Source organism: Suricata suricatta, chromosome 6 (assembly GCF_006229205.1).
Source record: "Suricata suricatta isolate VVHF042 chromosome 6, meerkat_22Aug2017_6uvM2_HiC, whole genome shotgun sequence".
NCBI classification, from domain to species: Eukaryota; Metazoa; Chordata; class Mammalia; order Carnivora; family Herpestidae; genus Suricata; species Suricata suricatta.
Genome location: NC_043705.1, coordinates 104316976 through 104340569, shown reverse-complemented (window position 1 = coordinate 104340569; position 23594 = coordinate 104316976). Strand labels below are relative to the sequence as shown.

Genomic DNA, 23594 nt, shown 5'->3' with positions numbered 1-23594 from the left:
TTACTGAATACCTGCATAGTTCAAGGCACAGTGAGAAACACAAAGAAAAATAGTCAGATTCCTATTTATAGGGAGGTCATAATCTAGGTGGACCTACTAACAACAATCAGTATAAAAAACTCCCACCATCACTGAGGATTTCTAGCTGCTATGGTATGGCCCTTTATTTATCACTAGGTCATTTTCATACTTGCAACAATCTTAAATGGTGGCACTACTACTTATCTCCATTCCCAGATATAGAAACTGAGATTTAGAGATGCTAATTCCTTTCCCGAAGTCACAAAGCCAGGTACTAATGATCCAGGATTTGAACTCCTATCTATTTGACTCTGGAATCAACCATGCCAAATGTACTCATCCCATTATTTCGAAATCACCATCTATGGGTGAGAGGTATGGCAAAACTAAAGAGTTTGCATATGTTGCTTACCTGAGTACAAGATATTTCCATTCTTCATCTGACACAATCCTGTTTTGTAGGTCCCAGATTCATTGACACTTCCCCCTGGAAGGTTTCTCAAGCACTTACCAACCGGGGTTAGCTGCTCCCTCCTTTATGTTCCCTTTGAAACTCCTCTTGACTCCTGTTCATAATTCTTACCCCACATTCTCATCACTTTTGTTTACTATGTACTAGTCTCTGAGTTCCTCCAGGATAGCAGTTTGTTTATTCTCCCAGGACCTAGCACAGTGCCTTGCATATAGTATGCCATATAATAACAACTTATGAAATGAATGAATTTTAGGTAGAAATTGCCATCATTTGGGTCCAAGTAATATATAGCAGCATTCAAAGGGATGAGTATATTCTTGGGCACTAATTGAAGCCTAAGGGCAAAGGATTTCTGAAAAGTTGGGTAGGACATGCAGGCAGTGCCTCAGGACACTTTAGTAGTTGTAATAGTCCTTGGTGGATAAGTGGAGGGCCACATGTATCTGAATTAGCAAAGCAGCCAGGGAACTCTTGCTGAGGATATTATTGTTTGTGGTTCTTCGTGCTCCACCTGCCCCATCCTCACAGCTTTGCAGGCACAAGGGCAGGAAAGACTCAAGATCAATGGCCCATCAAGGTGATAAAGCTGAGCCCAGAGTTACATATACAGCTAATTGTATCAAAATGTGGAAGAAAAGCAATCTGAAGGAAATTCAAACCACCAAACTTAGTGATTGAAATACACTGTATTGTTTAGACAAAGAGCAAAAGGTTTGAGGAACTTCTTATTCTGCTAAATCATGATGGAGGAAGAACAAGGGTGATGGGAAGGCAAGATTTTACTCAGAATTACCTCAAATGGAACTTCATGCCCCCTTGAATGAACTCATTGGTTCTAACACCATGAATAAATTAATAGCCAAGAAGCCCAGGTTTTAAAATCTGTGATCCTGTCATTGACAAGCGGAAGAAAAGAACACTAGAAGAATATTTCCAGAAATTTCAAATTACTCGTCAGTTTACTACTAACCATTAAGATATTCCAATGGTTATGAAAGATGCCATTAAAGAATTTGCAGAGGATGGTGCCAAGTACATGGAGCTAAGGAGCACACCAAGAAGAGAAAATGCTGCAGGCCTAGGAAGACTTTCATAGAATCTGTACTTGAGGGAATAAATTGTCCAACAAGAAAACTTAGACATTGATGGCAAGTATTTGATAGCAACAGACAGATGAGGTTGGCCCTTTGGTAGCCCAGGAGATTGTTAAAGTTGGTGAAGAGTTCTGGTTTTCTACTAGGGATGCAGTTCTCAGCCTTGGCCTCAGTGGAAATCCAACCACAGGACAAGCAAAAGACTTCTTCAACCTCTTTTAGAAGCTAAAAAATCATGTCTGATATTAGCATTACATTTTTCAGAGATTCTATCCCCTCCACCTGCCAAAAACAAACAAACAAACAAACAAACAAACACTCACAAGTACTCCTGGATTTGCTTCCTGATAGAATCTGGCATTGGACTTTTCTTAACTCCTCTGAATGAGGATCCCTGGATCTGGTGGACTTTTGAGGCAACACTCAATACTACTGGGTAAAGCTTAGGATTTCAGGTCCTCCAGACAAGCCTCTGTCCCTTCTTCCTGTAGCTTCCCAGTTGCCACCCATTTCTAGGGAAGAATACAGGCCTAAAAATGTAAATATCATTTAGAAAAATTTTTTAAAAACTGAATTGAAGGCCATGTGATTATTAAGTTTCCTATCTCTCAATGTTTGGACTGTGTGAACGTAGCCACTTTATTTATTCTCTCTACACCAACATTTTCATCTATACCTTTGAAATGACATAAATTAGAATGTTGGGAATTCCAAATGAGGTAATATATTAGGAACTCAGCAGAGGACTCTGTTCTTTGTATCTACTCAAATGTTCATCGTGGCCACGGCTGCTCCTGCTGCTACTTGTCTTCAAGTATTTTCATTAGGGAAAGTTGGGGGAGAAAAGCATTTCAGATAGAAGGACACTTCTTAGTAAAAGCATAGACATAAGAAGAAATTTTCTGCCCTTGGATATAAAGACTATTCCTGGCATTGGTGAGAAAGGCTATAGATATTTAACACAGTGAGAAAGATTCCTTTGAGCCAAGCAATCAAATGCTCAGAAAATTAGAGAGCTAGTGAAATCACACTCCATTCCTGTTTTTAAGAGCTATTATCCAAATGAAGAGCCCAGTGTATGTCAGAGTCCAGTATATGTCTTTTCCACTAAATATACAGATGGGGTTCTGTAAGATGGCTGCCATTTTGTTTTCAGTAAATGAATAAATCAGCTATTTGGTCCTTGGGAATGTGCGCTTCTCTTATTCTCTCTGGGAAAGAGTGCTGTGCTATTAGCCATTGCTTTTTTTCTGGAAAGAGGACAGTAATTTTGGCTCTGTGTCTGGTCATCTAGTCTTTTCTCAGGTGGCCCAAGTGGAAATGTGAAAAGATGGTATTTGGTCCCTGTGCTGGGATTAGGAAGAGTGGGTGCACTAGTATATACAATCCCCTAATTGTTTTCCTGAGCCACGTCCATTTGATCTGTAAGCTCTTATAGAAATAACCAACTAAGGTATACTTAAGACGAGGCCATTCCCTCAACTCATTCCTGTAGTGGGTCCCATGACCAATTAAAATTACTTACCCTTCTTTTTATGTCTATTATTTGAGTTTACCCTCCTTTTTTTCTTTTTTTGGCCTTAAGTCCATTTGATACACTATATAATCCGATCATGCTAAACAGCTGGCAGCCCTACCTGACTGCCCCCCCCCAAAAGTCAAATGCCTGCTGTGTTTTTGGCCTAATTTTCCTCAAACTGTTTTCTTACACTTAGAATGCCCACACCCTATTATGACTATCAAAAGCCATATTGATAGACTTAGTAACAACCAGTAGATAACAAAGGATTATGTGGTTTCTTGTGTATTGAATCTTTTTTCCTCAGAGATAACCTTTTTGCTTAGCAATTTGGCTTAATTTTGTTGCTTTAGCAAGAGTGGAAGTGGATGGTCTAGAAATCTCTGTGGGGCTGGGATGGAGAGTGTGATAGATGGAATCTTCGGTTAAACTTTCTAGTTAAGAATATTACAACCATGGAGATAGTTTTCACTTTCTTCTTTGTGCATCACCGTTTATCCAGCTTCCAGACTTTCAGCAGCCTTATAATTTTGGTCGACTTCTAATATATAAAGGTGGAATAAAGCCAGATGAAAGAATCGCATCACTCTTGTATCCTGCAGGCAAATGCATGCTGACTGTAAAACTGAGTAAATGTGAGTTGAGTAATTTCACAGTCTTAGTCACTGAACTTGTTAACAACAGACAGCAGACAAGAAAAGCAGCAGGTGAGTGTGGAGTGAGCAATGGCTGCTGACAAAGGGAGGAGTGATAGCAGACCAGGAGGGACGGCCCACCGGAAACTACATGCTCACCAACTGGGAAGCTGTCTGGTGACCAAAACAACAAACAAAAACAAAACACCTTACTGCTTCAGGTGTCCTTAAGTTATCACATACACCAATGCTTATGATTATTAATAAGCAACCAGTTGTTATATGCCTATTATGTGTCAAATCCCATTCTAGGAAATCCAGGGGAATTCTTTAAAAAGTATAAAAAAATATAAAATACTGTGCCTAGCTCTGAAAATATTTACTATCTGCAACCCTACCACATCGGCCAAGGTGATATTGTATATATTAAGCTCTTTTTACAAAATCAGGGGCATATGTAGAACCTAGTAGGAAATCTTTCTCTTAAAACTTTTAAAATTATGTAGCCACTTACAAAATAAATTTGTATCCTGTTTTCTCAAAAATGCCATTTCCTGACAATGCTAGTAATGGAGACATTTCAGAATAATGACCTCATAAAGTTCACACAGCTGTCTCTCTGCAGACTTAAATAACACACAATCATGACCTCACTCAGTCCAGGGGCAGGTCTTAACAGCTTTATAGGACTTTGGTCAGAAATGCAGTTTGGTTAAACTCTTTTCCTTCTTTACTGTTAACTTATTTAATGAAAGGGAGTCTCATTAAAGGTGCATATTTTTCCTGAGAGTCCACAGGGACTCCATGAGGCCATGGCACCTATGGGACATTAGACAAAAAGAGAGTTGAGTCTTGAGATAGATCAGGAACCCCCAAATTCAATTGTACTTGTCATTGAACACTTTGGTTTATTCCATCAATTCAGCCAGTTAGAGTTGAGGAAGACCTTTCTCTTTCCAAAAGGCTGAGTTAGGGCATTTTCCCTGGGGAAAGACCTCCTTCATAATCAGGCAGTGACATAGCTCATGGTACAGGGGGTGAGGCAGATTACTGCCCATATATTACGGAATGTATTGGTGAGGGTAATGGGGGTCTTATAAAAGCAGCGGGCAGACCCAGGGCCAATCATCCATGTTAAGCAGAAGAATGTATATGTTTATCCCACTGCCCTTTAAATTTATTTTAGGAAAAATACAATGAGAGCAGAACAAAATGAAGAGTAGGAAATGCTACAACTGCTGTGCCTTTCTGGCTTAAAATCTGAGTTAAATCAGGAAAAATCTGGTGAAAATGCTGAGTTTGGAGTCAGGAAATTTAAGTTCAAGTATCAGTATTGCTGCTATACTCTTAACTATTTGACCTTAAGGACAAATTTCCCCTTCCTAGAGCATCTGCCTCTTTCCTATGACAGAAGGAATTAGTTGAAGCCTCTAAGTAGGGGTCCTTTAACTCCTGGCATTCTAGGGTTCAATATTAATCTAAAACAAAGACCTTCTTTTTAATGTGCAATATACAATGAAGGTTATACAGTGAAGTGACTTATAAATTCTGCTTAACTTTAAATGTGAATTAGATGCAAATACACAATGAAAAAGTAGGGTGAAAATCATTACTCTCTGTAGATTAGGAAGTATAATATGATTCCTTTGTAGTGGGAAGAATGAATCTTATATAGGCTGAAGCAAGCAATGAAAAATGTTGGGAGAACTAGACACTACTGTAGTCTGGGCTTTCCTCCCTTTGGTGAAATTTTTCTTTTCTATTTTTCTGCCCATGGTTAAGGTACAAATGTCTACATGGGGCTATGGCTTAAGCATATAGGAACATCAGACCATGTGAACACAGTCATAAGTAATGATATTGTCTAGTAGATTTATATGATCTAGAGGATATAAGTATATATGGCTTCCAGTCAACCATATTAGCTATCTGTTCTGAGAGAAAGGAAAATTTATTCAAATGTTACCTATGAACTTGAACTGAGAAAATAGCCAAGAATTTGTGTTTATTGGGCGCCACAACTTGTGTTAGCACTTGACATATTTTCTTTCATTTAATTCATAGACTAGAAACTCCCTTTCAGAATATAGTTTTTAAACATTATTTGCTTTTCTGGTTCCTATTTGTAAAATGGGTAAATTAAATCTTGGAGAGGTTAAGCCAGTAAATAGTAGAAGCTGAGAATGAAAGCTTCTCTGACTCCAAGGCCAGTTCCTTGTATTACATTGCCTTCCGGAAGTCCTACTTCCCACTCTACTGCCTTTATTTGGCTCCGGTACCTGAAACAAATTACTAGAGTTCTTGAATTTTAGTTTATCACCTGGTAAAAATCACAAAAACCAACCTATTAAAATTGAATATGTGGCCTCCATTCTTCTTCCATGGTTTGTGGATGGTCTTTACAGTGCCACAGTTAATTCACTGAAATTAGTGTCTCTTGCAGTCATTAAACATGGTGACCTTGGACTTCAATTGGTCTATGTACAACTGGAAGCTATATGTAAATTGTATTATCTGTTTACAGATCTGTATTGTATTAGAGGGGTCCAAAGCTTTCCTGAAGCTCTCAATGAAATCTGTATCCCCAAATGCCTAAGAACCTTCTGATTAGAAGGTCTTCTTATGATGTTGTCTAACTCAAAGCATCTGTAACAATCTGAAAAAAATTAAGATTTAGTACATGAAGGGAGGTCAAAGGCAGAACTGACACTTGCATTAGAGACTATGGGGTATCATGGAAAGGAACCTCGGCCTTGGTTTACTCCGCCTTGTCATTCAAAGAGAGTTGCTAATTCCTGCCTGTGTCCCCCCTAATGCAGTTTTTTAAGAATCAGATGTGGTAATATGGATGAAAACACTCTGAAAAAATATAAAGTATCCTGCAAACTTATGATATTAACTGTGAGATATTAAAGTATCAAGTCATTTCACTCGTTGTCAACTGAGAAAGGGGGAAAATTGCAAGCTCTGTCAGCAAAATTTAGAAACCCTGCTTTTTCTTCCTTCAGCAAGGTCCTGCAGCCAATACTTATGTGTCAATTTTCTCGACTTTAATGAGGATTGGTTGCAAATACAGCGTACAGAATTCAAATGGAAATCATCACCAGTGTGAGAGCTGATAAAGAGAACTTAAACTTTCTTCTCTAGGCAAGAGTGTTCCTTCTATCTCCTTTTTTCCATTAGTCATTGATTCTCAAAGAATGGTCCAGGACCAGCAGCAGAGCATCTGAGAACAAGATAGAAATGCAGATTCTCTGATTCCCTACCCAGAATCAGAAATTCTGAGGGTGGGTCCAACAATCTGCCTTTTAACAAGCCCTCTGGAGCTTCTCAGGTTTGAGAACCACAGCCCTGAGTGATTATCCCAGGACAGATTTCCTGGGCTAATATTTTGGCAATGGATACTTAAAAGAGAATGGCTAGGCTCTAGTAACCCGGAAGTATCTAGCAAAGCTCCATGGGGGGGCTGGTATCCACAAAGGCTGGGCTGGCAAGCATGGCCCAAAACATGATCGGATAGGCCTGTTATGTGTAAGACTCCATGTTATGTTTTACGGGCCTGAGGAAGAAAATCGTGGCCCTGTTTCAAGGAATGCAGCTCTCTCAAGATGCAGAAAGTATAGATACCTTTGGTACCCTTGGCAGTTGAAGAGTAATAATGATCCAAAAGTAAACCATACATATGTAACAGTTAGCTCCCTGGTAAGCTTTCTTCTCTGAGCCTTGAAATTATGGAATATAACAAAAAATATGAAAAGAGCTAATGTTTATTGAGCATTTGCCATATTCTTAGCACTGTTTTAAGTGATTTTTATGTGTTAATGATACCCCCTATTTTTAGCTATTTACTGTACCAAGCCCTTTGCCAGGCTCTGAAAATAGAACTGTGAAATGTAAGTACCCTTGCAGAGCCCACTAACCAATGGGGGAAATTAGAAGGAAGGGGCCCATCACTGCTGCAGTGGGAAGGACTATGAAGAACAATTTTAAGGTGTTTTCTGGAGCCTAGGTGAGGCAGGTACAATCAACTTCATATGAATAGAGGTTTCTTAGAGAAGGAAATGCATAAATGTAGGCCTCTGAAGGAGGCGATGAAACATTCAGCAGTGGGGAAAACTAAGATTTAGGGCCCTTGGACAACTATTCTCTAAGTCACATAGCAAGTAAGTGGTAGTGTTGGGACTTGAATTCAGGTCATTCCAGTTGCAAAGCCCTTCCTTTCAACCATTAAGGCTAGGCCAGAAACTAGGTTTTATCAAGCTTATCAATTATGACAAATTGGTACTGGCTTCCAGGAATGCTAATGATGGGGACTCTGAGGGCTTGATTGGGCTACACAGGAAGGAATGCCATGATCAATTAGTTATGTCTGCCCTGGGTACAGAAGAGGAGAGTATGTGTGTCGTGCATTTGCTGACCCGGCACCGCAGAGTGCTGCCTCCAGGACTTAGCACAAAGAGGGAGAGACCTGCAGAGCGGGTTCTTATTCATGTCAGATTGTCTCTAACTTCAAGGAACTTATAGCTGAACAGCATCAGCGGGGGCTTATTAAATGTTACTAGGAGGTACTAAGTGATAGCTCACAATGTTCCGAGCTGATGGAGTATTCAGTGATAAAGGGAAGAAAGTTGTTTTGTTTTTTTAAAGTGAAGACACTGATTAAGTATAAGGGTGAAAAACAAACAGCAATAAAGAGCAATCAGTCTTATTAATCCACTAAACTTCAAAATTTGTAGGCTAATTCCATTTTCATTCTTTACCACTGTTAGTTCCATCCACATTGAGGCTGTTGATATAACAGAAAATGGCATTGTTTTCAAGTAATGGTATCCATATTGTCAAGTCAGTTCCCTGGTGCCCAGAAGAAATTTAAATTTAGAAATGCCACTCAAAACATATGCATTCAACATACCTAATGGCTCATCTTTGGAGCAGTATGGAAGTTGATAGCAATCACAGGGATTGAGAAGGTGACTTTGCAAGGCAAAGATTATGATAAGGTAATGCCAGTTTGCTTCATACATGGTTTATGATATCAGCAAGATGGTGGGTGAGCTCCCTGAAAGCTAATCACATAACATTTCTCCAGTATGTTTGTTAAACCAATGTATGGATTGAAATAATAACAACGAATTCAAATAATTTAAAAGAAACAAATGGGTACCATCAAGTCAGTCAATAGTTGGAAATGACTTCCAGATCAATTTCTTTGGCACACTATTTTTTTTACTTCTCCTAGGGTCACCTTCATAACTTAACTGTTACAAGCACTTTTATTCTTTGACATAAAAATGTGTTTAAAATGGCTCATGTGTTAGATATAGAGAGCAAAAGGAGAAGATGACTTCCCTCAAAATCCCAAGGTCAGTACTGTTTGCCATCTGGGCATTCACCCCGCCAGGAAGGCTGTGTTGTGAACAGTTACCTCTCCCTAACCATGACTTGGCAAGCCAACATGCCCCCATTTTCAGAGGCTCACTTGGTGGTTAAGGGTGTCTGTGGATGTCATCATCTGAACAAGCTGAAGGTGATGATGAAAGCCTCAGGACTCCCCATTCCAGGGCTATGCCTGCTTGTTATGCTCCTTTAAAGCTCCACCGTCCCTCAGGACTAGCTTCTCACTGTCCTCCCCCTCAAGGCGTTTACATCAGAGATGATGGGGGAGCTTATCACCTTAAAGCCTATTTAGCTTATCTTATGTTGGAAGACAAGATTTGACGGTACCAGACATCAAAACATTTCTCTGGTCAACTCAAGCTGACCAGTACAGAATTATCTCTGATTCATTTTACATTTTAAACATTATCTGAAACATAACAAGGGGGAACAACATGACAATAGTCTGTGGAAAAGAAGCTCTGGGGTATAGGCTGATAAGAACTTTACCTTTTCTTATTCCTACCAGATTAGATAATCATGTAGAGAGCTGTGAAAAAAATAGCCTCTGTATTCAAGGACTATGCATGTTAGTCTTGATTATGTACAAATCTTAGCGAGAAGAAGGTGTGCTGGAGCCCAAAGTTTGAGGACATCAGTTTAGATTACATGTTAAGTGGAAAGAGAAGATCCACTTAAAGGTTTGCATTTTAATATACTCAGGATCCAGAAACTTCTCTTTGCAGGGCTCCTGATCCATTCATTCAGCAGAGATATCCCAGGTTAATTCAGAAAAACTACCTTACTGCCTTATTGGCTATCCAGTTTATTCCAGTTCTTCTTCCCTGGTGGGCTTCTGGATATGCATTCCTAATGCATTTCAATGCTGGGAGCAGTAGTGGTGCTGAAGCTTAGTCGTGTGCTGCCATTTATCCCATCCTTTTCTCTTTACTTCTGCTACATGGACTGTTTTCTCCTCCATCCCATAGAGAGAGACACAGCCCCATGCTTTGCATGGAGCCCAGTGCTGCTGGTAGGATGAGATCTGGTTTCCATCCCTATTTCTGCCACTAACAAGTGTGACTTTGGACAAGTACTTTTCCCTCTGCCAGCAGCCCACTTATCCAGCCACAGTAGAAGATTGGCTGATCCCTACGGAGTCTTTACAGCCCTAACATTCTAGGACTTAATGGGAACTGGAATTCTGGGTAACTGAGTGAGGTGGAACTACTGTTTGCCAACTGCTCTTCTCTTTGGCACTGAGCACCATGCCAGGCACTGCAGGGATGTACTTATATCAGAGGGCTCTCTCGGATACCACAGCACTCCCAGGCGGGCAGGGAGTAGGATGAGAAAAGCAGGTTTACAGACATCTCCCTCCAGGGCACAGCAGAACACACCATGTGCTATGAGCAAAGTACAAATGATTACAGGATCTGAAAGAAACAGGAATTGCATCTATTTACAAAAAGTCAGAACAGCACTTCATGGCATTTCAGATGAGTGTTGGCAGAGAGAATTCAAACAGGAAGCAGTGTGGTTTCCATAGAGACATTTACTGAGCAGGTATTTTGTGCCAACCACTGTTCTAAGCACTTTGCACATAGAAACTCATTGACTCCTCTCATTGTTTTGACACAGAAACTATGATTATTCCTATTCTGCATATAGAGGAACTGAGGCATAACCATCTAATTAATAGGCTTAGGCTCATACTATGAGCAAGTAGCAAATGACAAGTGCCAGGATTCAAACCCAGGCAATCTTGAATTTGCATCCAGTTTCAGCCTGGAGGCTCCACTGACTCTCACATATGGAAAGTCTCTGGAGCTGGAGATTGGAAAATGAAGGCCTAACTGCAAGATGAGCTTTGTGGCCCAGGGCAAGTCCTCTTGTGCCTTTGAATTTCCAGTTTCTTATCAGTGACAGAGCAGTGATAAGTACTTGCCTCATTGGGTTATGATTATTCAGCAAAACAGCAGGAATAAAAATGCTTTTTTAAGTGATATAGAGTCCTATATAATTTTAAATAATAGAGAAAAACAGAAAGAGCAATGTGAACAAAAGTTCAGAGGTAGTAAAGTGCAAGGCATATTTAGGCTTGTCCAGTGTGTTCTGTAAGTGTACCTGACAGGTCTGGTTAGGGTATCTTCCCCAGGGTTGCACCTTGAATGATTTCCATCCAGCCTGGTACTTCCTCTCATCTCTGATAGCTAGTCTAGGCCTTGACTTTGCTCTCTCAATGTGAAGAATGACAGATCTAGCTTATTTCCCTTGTGTTTTGTACTGTTGACACTCAGTCCAGATGCCAGTGTGATTCTCATTGGCAAGAGTTCAATGGCAGCCTTTGAACAGGAGGTCTAGGCCCTTAACCCATGGTACTCATATAAACATTGGCACATTAGTTTCAGCAGAATTAGTTCATGTAGGAGTGATGGTAACGGACAGTTAGAGTGAAGTAGAAACTTGTCTGCACAGAGAAATACACTCATCTCAGAAATGTTTATTCTGCAAGATGTGTCACCATGGTCTTCTCCATCCCAGGCAAAGTGATATCTTTAGATGGTGCCCACGTTACCATGGGGACTGATGGGGAAGGTGGAGAGAGCACACAGTGGTTAAATCCAAGGAAAGGGCAGTGGCTCAAGGGATACCCAGTGAGAAATATACTTGACTGGGGTCAGAAGACCTGACTTGGAGTGTCACCTTGCCTGATTTTTGGCTGATGGACCCTGGAAATGTCATTTTACCTCCCTGAGCTTCCATTTTCTATGAAATGGCACAATTGATAAAGATGCTCTCTAAAGCACCTTGGATTCTAAAAGCCTAAAAACGTGCAAGTTATTTTTAAGCAGAAACTTAACTATAGCTATTCTTAGGCTCCCAACTAGAAGCTACATCTGATTTTTCATTTCCTACTCCCTTGAAGAGGTAAAGTTTTCAGCCACATGTTGCTCTTATCTCTCTAGTGGCCAGATGATGCTGTTTACAAAACAACAGCAGAAACATCTCAATAGCATCTGTAGCAGTAGACACCATGGTAGCAAGAAACTGTGTGCTAAGAACACATTTTAAATGCATTTAATTCTCAAAGCAGCACCATTCTATTATTATTTCTGTAATACAGATGAGGAGACAAAGATTTCAGAGTTACTAATTAACTTGCCCAAGGGACAGATTGGGGAATTGAACTGAGTTTGTCCACTGTCAAACCCTGCGCTCTTAGCCACTCAGATAGCCAGCCAGGAAAGAACATAGGCACATGAACCTAAGTATCTCAGGTGTGGCTCTTGAAGCCTCCCTCCCTTGAAAAATGATCTCTAGGGCACCTGGGTGGCTCAGTCGGTAGAGTGTCCAGCTTTGGCTCAGGTCATGATCTCGCAGTTTGTGGGTTTGAGCCCCATATCAGGCTCTGTGCTGACAGCTAATTCATGAGCCTGGAGCCTGTCTTAGGATCCTGTGTCTCCCTCTCCTCTCTGACCCTACCTTGTTCATGCTGTCTCTCTCTCTCTCCCTCTCAAAAATAAACACAACATTAAAAAAATTTTTTTAAATAAAGAAAAATGATCTCTAAGGATTTCTTTATAGGGATCAGAGACTTAATTCCCCGGAAAAGAAGAAGGAAGTGACCAACTCCAGAGTAAGAGAACGAGATAAACAATCCTTGTGAACTCTGATGACACCAAAGAAGACAGGTTTGCAGTGGAAGAAAGAGGACCACAGGGACAAGAGTGGCAAATGGGGAAGGGCAGTTGCCTCCCTCATCTGCTCACTTATCTGAAAATTGTTCCACACAGGACTTCCCAACACCTCCTGGCTCAGTGACCCTGACCATGGGAAAGGTGCAAGGAAAAGTATACTGAAGGGGTGTCGCAGCTTACAGAACAAACAGGATGGCGAAGCCAGCTGTGTATACCAGCCTCCCCTAGCAAGCATCTGTTCCCAAGGCACTATTAAGTGTCAGGTCCACAGAAGAAACAGCTCCTGTACTTAAGGGAAGGGCTTATTATAAAAGATGGGAGACAAACCCAGGCATGGTTGGCATTAATACGAGACACTAAGTGTCAAAATGAGAGTCTGAACAACTTGTTCTGTGTGTAAAGGGAGGACCAGACACAATCAACTCTAGGACAACGCAGAGAAGTGCTAAGTGCACTAATGGAAATGTGAGGTAAGAGACACAGGAGGGATGGATTGATTCAGACAGGGGTTCTTGCAGGAGCGGTGGTGTTTGAATGGAATCTCGATGGATTGAAATGAGTGGAGAGGGTGGTAATGAACTTCTCCTCATCACAGGGGAATAGGTGTAAGGAAGGATGTGAGTTTGTCTGTTTGCTTTACTGAAGGCAGGATAGCTAAGACGTGGAGTTGAAGGCAGACTGACCTAGTTTTGATTCCCAGATCAGCCATGTCTGTGTGACCTTGAAACTTTGAAACCTTCACCTATAAATGGAGATGCTAATACCTTTCTCATGAGATTGTTGAGGGAAATAAAGAAATTAATGCACATGTTTAGTAATACAAATGTTTAGTAAATACTCAATAAGTGGTAGCTTTTACTCTGCATTACTGCTTCAGTGAACATTATCTAGCTCCTCTGGGTGACATCTGAGGCTAACCAGGCACTATTGGATATGTGATCACTTAAAAATTAACTAAATGCATCTACATATTCATTTGAATTTGCCTTTACTCCATTTGCATGTTCCCTTTTCCCAGATCCTTACAGAGCCAGTACCCTAGCCTGTTCTTGAATCAGTTTTGCTTTTTTGTTTCAGGTTGTTCTGGTTTTCTTGTCCATACAGTGGGCCAAAGTATTGGGTTTTGTTTTCTAGTTTCTTCTTCTTGCAGTATGGTACTGCACTGGGCACTCTTTAGTACTTTCAGATACAGGAGTAAATGCACAAGTTCATGACTATGGTCATGAGTCCCTTGAGCAGAGTCCCTGCCTGGTCAACTGCCCAAGTTTGTTCTGTCTTCTGTTCATTGCTTTGTAGCTGAGAATCATCAGAGAATATTGGAATTGTAGGGAACTGCCACCAAATGTTAGGCTTTACCAAGAACCTCGAGGCCAGGAGACTAAGAGCCTGGTCAAGTTTTTACACAGAGACAGGCAGGATAGGCCAGTACACTACACCCCTAGGTTGGGGACTCATAGGTCAGTATGTCCTGGATGGCTTCCCATGACCTTTGTGCCTTTGCTCTACAGACTTAGGGCCAAGGAGGCCAAAGATGTATTTCCTTCCTTCTCTCCGCCCTCCTTCCTGGCTTTGGGAAAAGCTGGAAGCAGCAGCCCTCCTAGGGCTGCATGTGCAGCTCCTGGTACCACAGGGCATCCTCAGAACACCCGTCAGAGCACCGTGTACTGACTCGGGGCCTTCACCACTTGGAGCCCAGCTGACAGCCAGGGATCTGAGAAGATATAAAACACTTTAAACTGCCTCAGCATTGAAGAAATGAGGGGGCAGGTAGGAAATGTCTGTGATGACTGATATTGTAGAGTTGATAAAAATGAGGAGATTCTAAGTAAGGCTTTCTTTCTCCTGTTCTCCTGAGACCAAGGATGCAAATAATTCCAATCTCACATAACAGCTCCAACTGTTTGGTGCTGGTGCTGTTGGGAAGATTGTGAAGCCGCACCTGGGCTGCATGGGACACAACACTGGCATATGGCAGCACGGCATCATATGTGATACATTATGGGGAAATAAGACCCAAGGCCCCTGCTTTTAAAAGGACATTTTAATGCAATGAGGGAGACAGATTCATGAACCACTAGTAAAAACTGTACAAGAGAAAATGAAATAAATTCTGCAGTACAAGTACAATTTCTATACATTCAGAGGAATGGGCAGTTCTTTCTCCAGAGGGAAAACAGGGTAGACAGTGTCCCCGTATCCTAGCACTGTATCCCATGGAGCCCAGATACGGCTTCAGAATCCTCCTCAAGCTAGTCACCAGCACCATATAGAGCTATTATGTGAGATTAAAAGTGTTTATATTCTTGGTCTCAAGAGAGCAGGAAAAGAAAGGTCTTAGAGTTTCCTCATTCTTATCAACTCTCTACCATGTCAGTCATTATAGACATTTCCTACCTGCCTTCTGATATTCCTTAAAATGGATCACATATGACATGTTGAATTAGTAAGTTAATTACAGTGAATGTCATGATGTTAGATGTATTAAAAGGTGATTTAGCATAATAGTAAGAACTCACATTGTGGAATCAGACATTCATTAGGTTTGAATTCTAGCTCTGCCATTATTGGTTCTATGACGTCCATCTTCCTCAGTCTTTCTTTTATAAAATAATAGTAATAATAATAATAATGGCATATACCCTCTAGGGTTGCTACAGAGATTAAAAGAGTTAATGAATATAAAAGATTGTATATTTCCTAGCATCACAGGGCTCAATATATGCAAGCAGTTATCAGTAATACCAGAAACTATCATCATCATCACCATTTGTTGCCACTGTTATTATGCTGGTAACCAGAATGCCCAAATCCTAAATCAGTCCCTCTTTCCTTAGATATAAAAGGGAAATATGTATCTGGAAGACTCATGGAAGCTTCTTCCCTCAAGGGTCTCACCTGATCTCAGCTCTCTGGATCTCAACACTATGGGGACCAGAAAAGACCAACCCATGGCAGTATGGATGGCAGGGGAAGATTTTTCCCCAATGTCTCATATCAGGCAGATCCAAGCTTTCTATCTAAGAGCTACAAAAAGGAGGTCCCTTGTATTCATACTCAAAGCAACTTCAGGCCTCACAACAACCTAAAGACACAAACCCAGCTGAGATTCCATGGCCCTAGCACCACAGCCCATAACTGGCCTTGCCACCTGCTTACCTGTCATGGAAGAGGCACTGGGAAGGGGGTCATCCTAAAGCAACAAGTGGCCTCAGGTGGGAGGGCAAGCAGTAGCATGGCAGTGGTGGTGGTTGTATGGTGTGTGGATATGAGGGAGGTTGATTGTGTAATGCTCTAAGGTATGTGTAGAATATATGAAGGAAACCATAATTTGAAATATAGAAATGGTTACTGGTAATGTGATTAGTGGGAGCAGAGTTTGGACCTGCAAATGATCATGCTTGTATAATTCATGCCTATCCTCTTACAGTTTAGAAAGCCAAAGTTCTCAGGGCACCTGAGTGGCTCAGTTGGTTAAGCTTCTGACTTCGGCTCAGGTCATGATCTCACATTCATGGGTTCAAGACTCATGTCGGGCTCTGTGCTGACAGCTCAGAGCCTGGAATCTGCTTCCGATTCTGTGTCTCCCTCTCTCTCTGCCCCTCCCTGCTCATGTTTTGTCTCTCTCTCTGTATCAAAAATAAATAAAACATTAAAAATAAATAAATAAATAAAATAATAAAAAATAATGTGTAAATAAAAGAAATAAGAAGATAAATAAGAATAAATAAATAGAATAAATAAATACATAAAATATAAATAAAAATAAAAAAGAAATAAACTTAAAAAATAAGAAAAAATAAATAAAAGAAAAGTAAAAGAAAACCAAAGTTCTCACTTAAGGGAGATATAGTCCATTTTACATGGGGAACAAAGGAAAATGAAAATTTAAACTTTCTTACTGTCTAGAGCCCATTGGAACAGGCAGAGTGAAATTCTTCTAGGAACTCAGCTGCCTCGATGATGACACTTTGCTAAGGACAAAAGGCAAGTTTATCCCAAATTCCCAGCATTCTATATGTCTATTTTAACATATAAAAATTCCTTTGGAAACTTCCTTTATCTCAACCCTCCTCCCCCCGCCTCAACCTAAGATATATGTTGGCAATCATTCTTGAATATTATGGCCCCTGATATACATCTGAAGGCTGGTTTTTTTTTTCTTAAAATAAATAACATTTTCCTAACAGCATCTAGCCCTACAAGGTCCTGGAAACCTTGTTTCCAAAATACCTTAGAGACTTACACTATCCCTAACCTTCTCCCAACCTGAAGGTTTATAATTGGTCACTGGTCACAATCCCAGTGCAGCTGTTTCTGCCCACGGGTCCTATCCCCATGCTTTAATAAGACCACCTTTTTGTACCAAAGGTGTCTCAAGAATCCTTTGTTGGCCATTGGCTCTAAACCTCAACAGTTCAAAGCACATCACATTCACCTAGTGATTCATTTATTTGACACTGGTTATACTTCTCAATGCTATGCATTGGGCAGGCGTGCTGAGAAAAGGAGAAAGAGGTCCTGCCCTCAAAGCTTACAGCCTTAAATTAAGAGGAACAGATTATTAACAAGCCAACAATCAGTTAGATGCAGTGAAATCTCTCATAATCAAGTTCCGTTCAACCATCTCTTTGGCTTGACCTGCATTCCCAATTTTCCCTGTAAACACTTCTGCTGAACCTCTTGGAAGCCCCTGGTCAGTAGCCTCTTCTCTGACCAGCCCATCTATTTCTGTCCACATCAGCTTTGTTGGAGATATGCTTGGAATCAATTCTGTTGTTTCTGAGCCTATTTATACTTCTGTGTTTTTATTATATTGGGACTTTGTAACTGAAAAGCATATAAACAGGTAAAATATGAGTGCAAAATGAAGTTGTCTTATTTCTCTGGAAACTAAATGAAATACTTTTGAAAGTCTCAAAGATGAATCACCAAAAACATTGTAATGTTAGGTGTAGGCGAGACAACTATAAAAATGGAGGGGGGGACAAATTCTGAACTTACATTTATTTTATAAATGTCTTCAAGTTTGCACTGTATCAAAAACTTGGTAAATACATGGGCACTTAGGTGTTTTAAGCTAAAAGAAAATACCTGCTATGAATCATTTTTTGTGATTCTCCTTTTTAATCATCTTTCACAAATAATCTAATTGCAGCCCCTATTGCATCAGATAAAAAGACTTCTACTATAATTACAATTTGAGTAAAGTGCCGTGAAGGAGACAAATCAAATGCTGTGACAGAAAACAGTGGGTAACCTACTTAGGGCTGTCCCTGAAGGACTGGAAGAAGCCAACCAAGTGGGCATGGAAGAGAAAGTCCTAGCTAGTGCGAGTAGCATGATGGAGGACTTGCTGTGTTCTAGGAGCTGAAGCAGTTGATGAGGGACAGGGAAATGATGAATGAAGTTGTTTAGATCAGCAGGACTGACAATAACAGACCCTTAGAGATCATGCAAAGCAGTCAAGACTTTATTCAAAGCATGATGAGAAAGCTCAGAAGAGCTCAGAACCATGGTGTTAGGACAAGATCTGATTTCCATTTTCAAAAGAACATTCTAACTGCTTTGTGAAGAATGGATGAGGGTGGGTAAAAAGAAGTGGGCAAGAAGGAGGCAAGGATAAAGAAAAGTGATGAAGGGAGTGATAAAGTGTAATAAGTATGCATGATGAATAGTGACTGAGGCGTTTGCCAAGGTAGTAGTGAGGACAGAAGTGGGAGAGGTCAATACATTTGGGATATCTCTGGAAGGACTTATGTCATATTTTCTTTAGCAACATGATTTTCTTTTTCTAGTTTGATATTTCTTGGCTCTGCTCCTCAGAGAAAGCCTCCTAACCCTTGGAAGTCCATGGAAATAAAGGGAATAATAATATCCTGTCCAGTCCACCTCTTACTTGGTTGTATAATTAGAATAAAATGATGGCTTACGTGTATAGTACACTTTGTAGTGATTTTAGAACTTCGGTAAACTCACAGTAGGTAAGGCAGGTGTCATTGCTCTCACTTCACAGGTAAGCAAACCAACAAACAGTTACAGAGAATCTACTATAACAAGACCAGGGCCAGGCTCTGAGACTTTGCAAAAACAAATTACACCTAGCCCTGCCCTGCCATAAACAAGCTCATAGTCTTGTGAAGCAGACAGACATGAAAATGTTAAATTATGGAATATCAAGTACTAAGCAAATACATTAAAAACTCAGAGAAGAAAGTAGTTTTTTCTGGAATTGTTAGAAGACTTCCCACCAGAATCAACATTTGAGTGGGGTGTTGAAGTATGTATACAAGTGTGTGTATTCCAGGTGTGGAGGAGCGTGTTTGAGGAATGAGGGAGGAGGATACCTGAAAGGAAATGCTTTGCTGTGTTGAACAGTGTGTTTGGGTCTCTAGTATTCAGTGGACTATTAGGAAATGAGGCAGGGCGGGGGCCGAACCAGGGCCAGGCCAGTGAAGCTCTCCCGCATGGAGCTCTGGGGGTGCATAATGCCAAAGCAGGAAAGCTAGTATAGTAGCTTCATAGTCATGCTTTCCTCAAATGCTCACACTGATTCCCCATATGTGTACCTGTGCCTTCTAATCTTTCCTTCCTCACTTGCTGTTTTCCCCCAAGATTAGCTTGAATCTCAGCCTTTCCCCCACACGCCCACTCCTAGAACTCTTAATTTTAGTGGGGACAGACAAAGAGAACACCCCAGGATAGTGAGAAATGCTTTTATTCTCAGAATTTCTTCCAGAATTCAAGCCGCCTGTACTGTTTTTTGGCAGCAGCTGTTTCATCCTGTGTTTTGAGAAACCTTACAAAGTGATTCAAATTTTGGTACAAAGGGAACTAAGTATCAGGAGCTGGGGGTGAGTGTCTCTACAGAGAAGCAGCTGGGCTTTTGTTAAAGAGTCTCGGTGGAAAATGTCTTGGAGACCTGAGTTGCAGTCCCTAGGCTGGACAACATGCCTTTGTGCCTCACCTCTCCCACCTGGAAAATAAGGAAGTTTGTACTTGCAGGGGTGGAAGATTGTTAGAGCTAATTGAATCTCACTTCTCTTGCAAATGAGCAAATCAACTCCAAAGAGAGGAAATAATTTGCCTACAGTCATATAGAGAACCAGAAGCTTGTTTGGTCATTCATTCATTTATTCATTCCGTTCAGCAAAAATGTTTCAGTGCCTCCCATGTGCCAGGCACTGTGTAGATGCTAGGACTATAGTGGTAGATAAAATAGTCATAATCCCTGCCCTATCAGGGGAAATGAAATTACACAAATAAAAAATTAAATAAGATAATTAAAGACAGAAATAAGCTGTGATGGAAGTAAGGCACTGCCATAGAGAACAAAAAAGCAGGACTCTCTGAAGAGAAAACATGAGAATAGAGACCTAAGGAATGAGGAGCCAGGCGTTTAAAGACAGTGGAAGAGCTTCCCACAGGAGAACAGCAGGTGCAAAAGCCCCAAGGTAGGAAAGTTTGGACTGTCTTGAAAGGTAAAAGAAAGGCCAGTGTGAAACTGAGGCGGGGTAGCATGGCCTGGGAGCAGAGACTGGATAGGTAGCAGGGGGCTGAACTTGGAGCCTTAGATTTCAAGTGCCCTCACTGGTAGACTCTTGATTGTTTTTCACACCCCTGTTGGAAAGGAGAGGCAAGTTTATGTTCATAGCAACAGTCTATTATTGGCTGAGCATTTGTTTTAAATGAGGTCTCAGTACGCTTTGCTAAGACCATGCATTAGAAGAACAGAAGGAAAAAAAAAATTTAGCTTTTCTATATCTAACTCTCCACTTGCTTAGTGTTTGGCTCAAGAAATCAAGGCAGAGGTCAGGAATGAAGTCAGGTATCAGACAAAGTGAAAGTTGGTTTCTGGTGGTATCATATGGTTTTGAGATCTGAAACTGTCTTCTGTAGCCTCATTCTTGTTCATTTGCCTCCTCAGTGAATACACCCTAGCTGGAAAATGAATTTCACTGACTTTAGGGTACCCTTGGGCTGTCATCTACAGATGTTGCTAGAACTTTGCCTTGACTGATGGGTGCCAGTCAGGTTCATGGGTGTGCATTGCACTGTAGACTTGCTTCTTGGCTTAGATAAATCCATTTATATGCATGATTTTCATAGGAAAAGAATAGCAAATAAGAAACAAAATACTTTTTTTCTCCCACTCACCCAAGAAACACAATCAAGATAGCCAAAGGGAGAGTCTGGCTTCACCTCATAAATGATTTATCTGGTGTGCCTTGCAGTCATGGTTCATTCATAAACCAGCAGAAGTTGCTTTATGATGGGGAAAGAGGAGATATTGAGTGGTGGGTGAGCCCAAGGCAGAGGAGGCTATGATGCTAATCTCTCCCACAACCCGTTCCCTTTTGTTGGTATCCTTGCTTTTATTCATTCTGCTCTGGCTGTTTACTGTGCTCGTTCCCAGAGGCTGCCCAGAGGCAGAGCTAAGCACATGTAGTTCCTACCCGGACTCTTCCACAACCCCACCTCCCACACACAAATGAGGTGCTCTCTCCCCAGCCCTGGATTGCAACCTTATCCTCAGCCCTGGAACCCAACCCAAGAATATGCCCTGCATGTCCTTATCTTCAAATCCAGTCCTCACCTTGTCCAAACAGAGCCTTCACTGCAGCCCCTCACCCAGTAACCCTGACTCAGCCCCCACATGCAGCCAAGCCTTGGCCAAGCCATCCACAATGTCGTGAGCCCTCAGGTACACAACCAGTGTACTCAAAGTGCCTGCCTCTCAGGGCTGGGGTTTCTCCCACCTCAGTATAGTCTGTAGCTATAAAGCAGTGTTCCAGCCTTCTCTAACCCAAAGCTGGCCAGTGCATAGGAGAGGAAGCCTAGAGCCCAGAACCACCTCATCTGCTTGCCATATTGCCATCTGTATGTTGAACACTTCAGCTGGAGTCTGCCTGTGAGCTTTGAGGCCCCACTAGCTCTTGCACAGAAGTCAGCGAACATTGGCCTTCAGTCAGATTGGGACATCATCAGTTGACCTCAGCCCTCTCCTTTTGCTTGCCCTCCCACAGTGTGAATAACCACAGTCACCACAGAAGAACCACAAGATGTGAAAAAGAAAGGTGGGCTGTCACGTATTTCTGTCATTCCTCAGCTGTGTGATTCTTGGCTCCTCGTTCATCCATGGGCTCAAGGGTCATCATTCCTGCCCTCCTTACCTTACTGGATATTCACAAGAGAAAATGGATGTGAGAGATTTAAGAATTATGCAATACACTCTGAGTTATGATGATCTCTCCCCAGATTTTGCCAGCATTCCATCCTACTTGCTATCCAGTAGCAGAATAGCATGGAGTAGGAGCTGGCACACTACAACTCATAGGCCCAATCTAGCCCATTGCCTGTATTTGTTAATAAGGCTTTATGGTGTAACAAGATTTTATACTCACTAGTTTACACTTTGTCTTTGGCTGCTTCTTGTGCCATACAAGCAGCACAGACTGGTTGCAACAGAGACCACGTAGCCCACAAAACCTAAGATATTTTCCATTTGGTCCTTTGCGGAAAAAGTTGTTGGTACATGGCAGAGAGGGTCAGAGCAATGGCTCTGAAATCTGAATACCCATGTATAGATTCTGAATCTTCTATTTAATGTGATCTTGGACAAGTTGCTTAGCTCTATAAAGTGGGATAATAACCATTTCCCTACTCCATACTATCAAATTAGTAATAAATGAGTAATTCATATAAAGTACTTAGCATAGTACCTGGAATACAGTAAGTGCTCAGTGTTGGCTGGTAGTATCACCCAGGGAATGAAAGCTCTGCTTTGTGTTACCAGACCTTCAGGGGCAGAACAGCATAGCTCAAGGCACAGGCCATGGAGTGGAACAGACCTGGATTCATATCCCAGCTCTGTCAGCACAGGCATGATGTGTGGAAGATTAATTAATCCCCCTGAACTTCAGCCTCCTTATGCATGAAATAGAAAAAAAGTTACTAGGATGCTGTGAGGATTGAATGATAAAATGCAGGTGAGGTGCCTAAAACAGAATTAGGCACTAAATAAACACTGAGTAGCAATAGTAAATACTCAACTATAATAATCAGAAGAACAGTATTTTTCACATATAGTACCAGGCACCGAGAATAAATAAATAGGTAGTGGGAAGTTTCCAGTATGCTGACATCATGTGAGGTAAGAGTGTCTCCTTACAAGTGAGTGGTGATGCCCTTGACACCAGGTTTTGCACATTCTAAACACATGCAGATTAAGAAGATTCTAAAGTGGAGTTAGTCACTCAGCTATCTATCAGGAGCTTTTTCTCAAGGCCAAAAGGCCCTAAAGACCAGTTACCTTTTTAGCACTAATAATCTATGATCCTGTGATTGTTCTTGGATCAAGTGATGGGTCAGGAAGGAGAACATATACACATACACTTGCGCGCGCGCGCGCACACACACACACACACACACACACACACACACACATACACACACACATATGCCATTATCGGAAATATCTCTGAAAGATCCTCTTCGCATAATACTACCTGGGTCCATATTAATGCTAAGCAGTTTGTTGTGCAAGATGAAAATGCTCTCATTTTTAATCAATTTGATGTCCTAAGGGTTGAGTTATGTAATGGGATATAAACCTTCCTGTCTAGGGAGCACTAGCTAAGGAGACTGCATGTCGTAGGTGAAATGCATTAAAGTTGGCTTGGTTCTGGATACCAGCCTAAAAGTACAGCTCCCATTCTCTTTTGGCCTAAGGTAACAGGGAGTGATGGAGTTCAGTAGGCTGAAGCATGGCAGAAA

General features: G+C 41.2%; 1 protein-coding gene and 1 pseudogene across 4 annotated transcripts in view; both read left to right on the top strand.

Moving 5' to 3' along the window:
* Positions 1 to 23594, top strand: part of GRIA1 (glutamate ionotropic receptor AMPA type subunit 1) — a 296626-nt gene that overhangs the window by 121623 nt on the left and 151409 nt on the right. The gene's annotated exons all lie outside the window — the stretch shown is intronic.
* On the top strand, positions 299 to 2005 carry LOC115294014 (annotated as a pseudogene).